Source organism: Epinephelus moara, chromosome 1, assembly GCF_006386435.1.
Source record: "Epinephelus moara isolate mb chromosome 1, YSFRI_EMoa_1.0, whole genome shotgun sequence".
NCBI classification, from domain to species: domain Eukaryota; kingdom Metazoa; phylum Chordata; class Actinopteri; order Perciformes; family Serranidae; genus Epinephelus; species Epinephelus moara.
The window spans coordinates 43,641,517-43,647,516 of record NC_065506.1 but is presented as its reverse complement, the minus strand read 5'-3'; the positions used below and the strand labels follow the sequence as shown (position 1 = coordinate 43,647,516).

Here is a 6,000-nt window from a genome sequence, read left to right as displayed (position 1 = left end):
GTGATTATGGAGGCTCAGGAGGAAGTTGTCCGTACGGTGGAATGGGGCCAGCTGGCCACAGACACTTTTCCTACAAACACCTAGTGACTGAAAGAAAGAGCTGAGAGTTATAGTGTGCAGCTGGCCACTTTGAAAAAGCACAGGCACAGAGAGGCACTAACATTTTTACTGACTGGTCTACCATTTTTATACCTTAGTAGTAAAAACAATGGGTTTCCTCAGGGTTCACATTATAGCCTTTGGGCAGTAGGGGAGGGGGAATTGTCAACAGTCTGTCTGATAGAGGGGTCTGGTCTCCAGATCTGACTAAGTTGGTATGTTCAGTTTTATTAAAATTAACTGATATGTTGACTGAAACAAAATGCAAAAACCTAGGGTGTTCAACACGGCCCTGGGGCCAGAATCGGCCGCCAAATGGTCCAATCCGGCCCACTAGATGACTTTGCACACCTAATGTTGGTGCACTTGTGAAGGCTAAGAGGTTTCAGGAGCTTCATGTAAAATGCTGCCACAGAGGCTTTTCCGCCTGGACTAGAACACAGTTCTCTAAAAAAAAACCAATGACTACTAACTGTGGTCATATTTAAATATACTGAATATTGTGCAAAACATTGTCAACCAGCAGCTTCAGTACAAAGAATCCGTATCAGACTTCTATCTTAAAATAATATTAGTGGAACCTTACTGCTGAGGCACTGACAAAACTGCAGTTAGTGGTTTGTAAGGCAGGAGATGACTTAACCTGCTTCTTCAATAGCTTCCACTTTAATGGAAAATTATGAAAACAAGTCGCATATAATAAAGGTGAGCAGTAGACTGACTGAATGTGGAAAAACTGAGACATGCTAGTATCATTGTTCTGAGGATATCGCCGGCTGTTCATCGTTTGTTTTGTAAATGGATGAACATTTATGTAATTTATTAACTTATTTACACTTAAAAAAGGGAACATTTGAAGGGGTTGTAGTTTATAGGTGATTATGCAGTGGTTTTACTGGTCCGCCCCACTTAAGATCAAATTGGGCTGTATGTGGCCTATGACCTAAAATGAGTTTGTCACCCCTGTTGTAAAAAAGAATTAGCTTTTCAAATATAAAAAGTTGAAAGGTGTAATCAGATCATTTACATAAAGACATACTATGTAGAAGTTTCCCTAAAATACAATATATAGACTCATATAGAATTAATCCCTCTCAATAATGATCATAAAAAGGGCAGTGACCAGGTGCCAGACAGTAAGGAGCAACATGCAAGAGAAATAGTGCTAAAGAAATGCAAACATACTGAGGCGAAACACTACACAAGAATGTACCTGTGGTTGGCTTTTACTTCAACGTTTGCTGGCGAGTGTGTTCACAAAGAGAAACCGACAATCCTGCATAATATACCTTTATATAAAAGCACCTACTGTGTCACACTGTGAAAATATTACAGGTAAAAGGCCTTAAGTAGACCCTTTAAATCCTACTGAACTAAAGGTACAAAAATATAATTAGCAACATGCTCTTAAAGAATCAAAGTAAAAGTACTTGCTCTGCAGAGAAACAGCCCATTTGAGTGATATAGAATTATATATTATATAAAGGCCTACAGTTATTATTCTTGCTGATGCCTTAATGTGTATGTAGCATTTTACTGTTGTATTGAGGTGAAGTACTTAATATACACCATTGTGTGGTTTAAATGTAACATTTTCAGTGTAGTCTCATATGCTCTTTTATGTAAAATCTTAATCTAAAAAGTAATTCATAACTGTCAGATACATGTAGTGAAGCAATGTACAATATTTCCCTTTGAAATACAGTGGATTAGGAGTATAAAGTGGAATAAAATGGAAGTACAGTTCAAATACCTCAAAAATTGTACTTAAATATCCAGTGTGTGGGATATAAGGGGATTTATTAGCAGAAATGGAATATAAAATAAGTATGTTTTCTTTAGTGTATAATCACCTGAACATAAGAATCATTGTGTTTTTGTTACCTTTGAATGAGCCGTTTATATCTACATAGGGAGCAGGTCCTACTCTATGGAGATTGTGGTGTTGCACAACCATGTGTCCACAGGTGCCCAGATTGGATAAACCAAACACTGGCTCTAGATAGGGACATTTGGGACATTTGCATATTTACATCGGCCACGTTAGCAGCCCCTCTGCAACAGAGGTGTTTTCACCATGTCAGTTTATTTTGGAAAGGAAGAGACGTATGCAGAGAATTCAGCTCCTGGTAAAAACCTCCTGTTCTCCTGGGGCCGGCTGCACAAAAGAGCTTAAGTAAAGATTTTCCTTAAAGTCCTCACAATTAAATCGGTTGTACAAAACACCCTTAAGTCTTCCCCTTAAGGTTTCCTGAAAATGTTCACTTAGGTAATTATGGTGTTCTCCTTGACTTGGTCTTATACTTATACTTATGAAAGACTTTAGCAACCAAAGCAAGGTAAAAAAAATAAATAAATAAATCTTATCTCTGACTCCATCTTAACTGCAACATGACTGAGTTTATGGTGATAAATAAAACACTATCAAACCCTGAGAAGAGTGTTCTGCGACCAGGAGAACCTGATGAATACGCTTTTGATTTTACACTTAAGAATTCATTTTCATCGCTTCTTCCTACAATTGTTTTCTGGTATTTCAAATTTAGTTTCCGCTTTCTATGATTGTAATCCCCTCAGAAGTTTCACCTTTTCCTCCTCTGACCAAGATGGTTCTAGTATTTTTTCCTTCTGCCATTTTTTCACTCTCTAACTATAAGCCAAATTTGTGAGGTGATAACAGGCATCATAGGCGTCCAAGCAAACAAACAATCTCCATGGAAACTTGTACCACTGTAAAATCTCTTTTAATGCAGTGAATGAGTTTTTCCTTAACTAAGGAAACCTTTTAAGGGATTCTTTGTGACTGTGTGAGTCCCTTGGCTAAGGAGAAATTAAGCCTAAAGTGTCATACTTAAGGACAAATCTTAAGGTGTTTTGTGCAAACGGTCACTGAATCTTAAGTTATCGAAGTAAAAAGGTGAACACAGAAACTGCTTCATTCAGAGTTTTTACCAATTTAAATCGCATTGTCTGTTCGGTTTGGAGAGGAAGAGACCTCTAAGGATATTTGGCTCCCCTTAAAAACCTCCTGAACAACAAACACTGAAGGAATTCTAACAAATCGTTAATGCTTGGCACATGGAGAAGTTTCAGCTGGTTGCAATGTGCAATCCTCACCACTAGATGCCAATAAATCCTAGCTCTGCAAGTATTTCATGAGTAAGAAAATAGATTCACTACCTTTGTTATACATATACGATACACGTAATGCATTTTGGTGAGAAACACTAAACGTAAAAATAACTTTTGTTTATAAGAAAACTCTACAGCGGTTCAGGTCACGATCCAAAAGTGGGTAGCGGGTCCTTTCTGAATGGGCCGCAAGTGACTCATGAATGTGTCAAGTCTGTAAAAAACACACTTTATTTTGTAGTACAGTGAATATCTGGCACAGATCTTTTACTTTGAAGTGCCGTTTCCTGCTGTAGAGTGATTACCAAACAGATAGCTACTTTACAACTAGCCAAACTAGCACGACAACATGGCCAAAAGCAAGTATGACGCTGAATATTTAAAACTCTGTGGACCTTGAACTGATGACTGAGGACAAATGTGGACCCTGTGGCTGGACCAGTTGGGAACCACTGCTCTACAGGGCACCTTGAACTTCATTTCTTACCCTGCCTTTTCCAGTGTTTTCTCAGAATATAACTTAAACTTATGACCATTTATTGAAACAAAGACAAAATAACACTAAGACAAGCATAACCTACATAAGCTTATCTCTATTGTTAGTCTAGGAGTCTCAGGTGGAGCAGATAGTCAGGACAAACCTCAGAGTGCGTCATCTACTGACCAGTATAAGTAACTGTCACATCATCCACAATGAATGAAACACACACACAAACACACACAGTACTTTCAATCACAATATGCTCATTTAGCATACCAAAGTCGCCACTACAGGAATCATGTCCCTCCAAAACCTTGTTGGTATCAGCCTCATTTTCTGGCACAAAAATGTAAACAAACATTCGCCCTTTGGCACTTATTTTCCTTCCACACTTCTTTCCGTAGTGATTGTGGAATCCGTGCACAGAATCCCCTGCTGTAATCTCTAGTCAGAGCCAACCCTTACTTCCTGTAGGCCCTCCATGACAGAAGCTACGAGATACCCTTCTTCTTATTTTTTTGCTCCCTGTTTGCATTTCTGTTTGAACTCCCTCAAAAAGCTTATTTTAATTCATGTTTGTTCATAAAAATTTAAATGGTATACACAGTGTGTTGCCTGGATAGAGGAGAAATCACATCACTGTTTTTGATCCTCTTCTCCTTCATCACTACAGCCATTAGCAGTCTTTTTTGGAACACATTATCAGTTGCTGCACAGGGCATCTCATTATAAGAGTTGCAGAAAATGTTATTTTCCTCAGCCTTTTCAATCAATGGAGGGATGTATAACTGTTCAAGTGCTGTAGTGGCGCCTCTCAACCCATAAATTATGTTCAAGTTGTATTAATGTGTTTGGCACCCATGTCTCAGGAGAAAAGGAACACTCATTGCTGCACCATATTTTTTTATGATATTGATTAAAGTGTAAATGTGTTTATGATTTTTAGCTTCAGTAAAAGCCTTGTGACAGGCCAAATGGTGATATAAATTAACTTTATTGACGTTCAGACACAAGTGCCATAAGCTTATGTGTGTCCGCCACTCAGCCGGCAGTCACACATCCGCACAAAAAGCTCACTAATGTATCCCGGGGTCAACATTTAAAAGATCACTTTTGCATTTTGACACTCCAATACCGCTCCTTTTTTGACACTGTTCTTTTTTGTGGCATTTTGCTCTCATCAGATTGTTTTTAAGGAGGGAGTGACAGGAAATATGGAACAAGAGGAGCCATGATAAAAGGAGGGGATCTGAAAGCAGAACATCTCAGTTACTGTATGTTCCTGAGCCCACTGACTCACCAGGACACATTAGACTCTAATGTTCCCTGTTGAATAAAGTAAATCATCACTTGGCACCTTTTTTCACCCTAAAGAAAATTAAATAAAAAATATTTTGTTCACCAAGAAAATGATAATGCATTTTACACAATAAAGCCATAAATAAATACCTAAAACACCATGAAAGCAGTTGAACATGGCGTCTCTTTTCTGGTGATTAACAGCCTGTCGACAACAAAGCAATATAGATTTTCCTCTGTAAGCCTCGTCCTTACAGGGGGAGCGAGTGGGCGGCAACCACATCCATGTGATTGACCGACTCTCATGTCAATCAAACCCGCCCACTTACAAACATACCTTCCTTTATGCTTTCAGGCAAACTGTGTCTTTCAAAAGCGCCACTAACACACCACATACGTGAAATCAACCGCTGATACTTTTACTTGTTCTTGGATATATCTTCTTCTAGGAACCACAAATTCAAAATGTGTTGAAAAATGGAGCCAGCACACGTGAAGTATCAGCTTTCACACCGTGTTTAGACTGTCTTGTTTTGTTTTGTTTTAATTGTCATGCAATGTCAACTTGTGCGATGAACACCTCATGAAAGACTGTGATATTTCACTCAGGGATTTTTGAGTTAATTAAGAAAACGTAGAGTAGAAAACAGCTCTTTATAATGTGACTATCACTCTGTTTTGTGCCTTTAATGTTCAGTTCAGTGTTAAATTTGTTCAATAAAAGGATGTTGGAAACAATGTCCTTTTGTTTTTTAATTCAACGAGAACTTTGTTGTATTTTAGCAGTATACTGAAAGCAATAGAAAGGCAGAGCTGAATAACCTTTCTGTTTATTTCATGTCATATCATTATCTCAATATTTAACAATGTAATCACGTATCACATATTTTCCTGATATCGTGCAGCCCTAGTTTTACATTTAGTCTCACCGTTACAGTCAGTGTTACATAAGGAGCTTAAGCACATACTAGCATATTAGGTTCCTAGCA

At 38.1% G+C, this 6,000-nt stretch overlaps 1 long non-coding RNA gene across 1 annotated transcript in view; it reads right to left on the bottom strand.

The window, feature by feature from the left end:
• Nucleotides 1–6,000, bottom strand: part of LOC126391574 (uncharacterized) — an 86,519-nt gene continuing 80,519 nt past the window's right edge. Inside the window, exon 3 of the long non-coding RNA XR_007570099.1 lies at nucleotides 1–87. This is a non-coding gene — a long non-coding RNA (uncharacterized LOC126391574). The remainder of the gene's footprint in view (nucleotides 88–6,000) is intronic.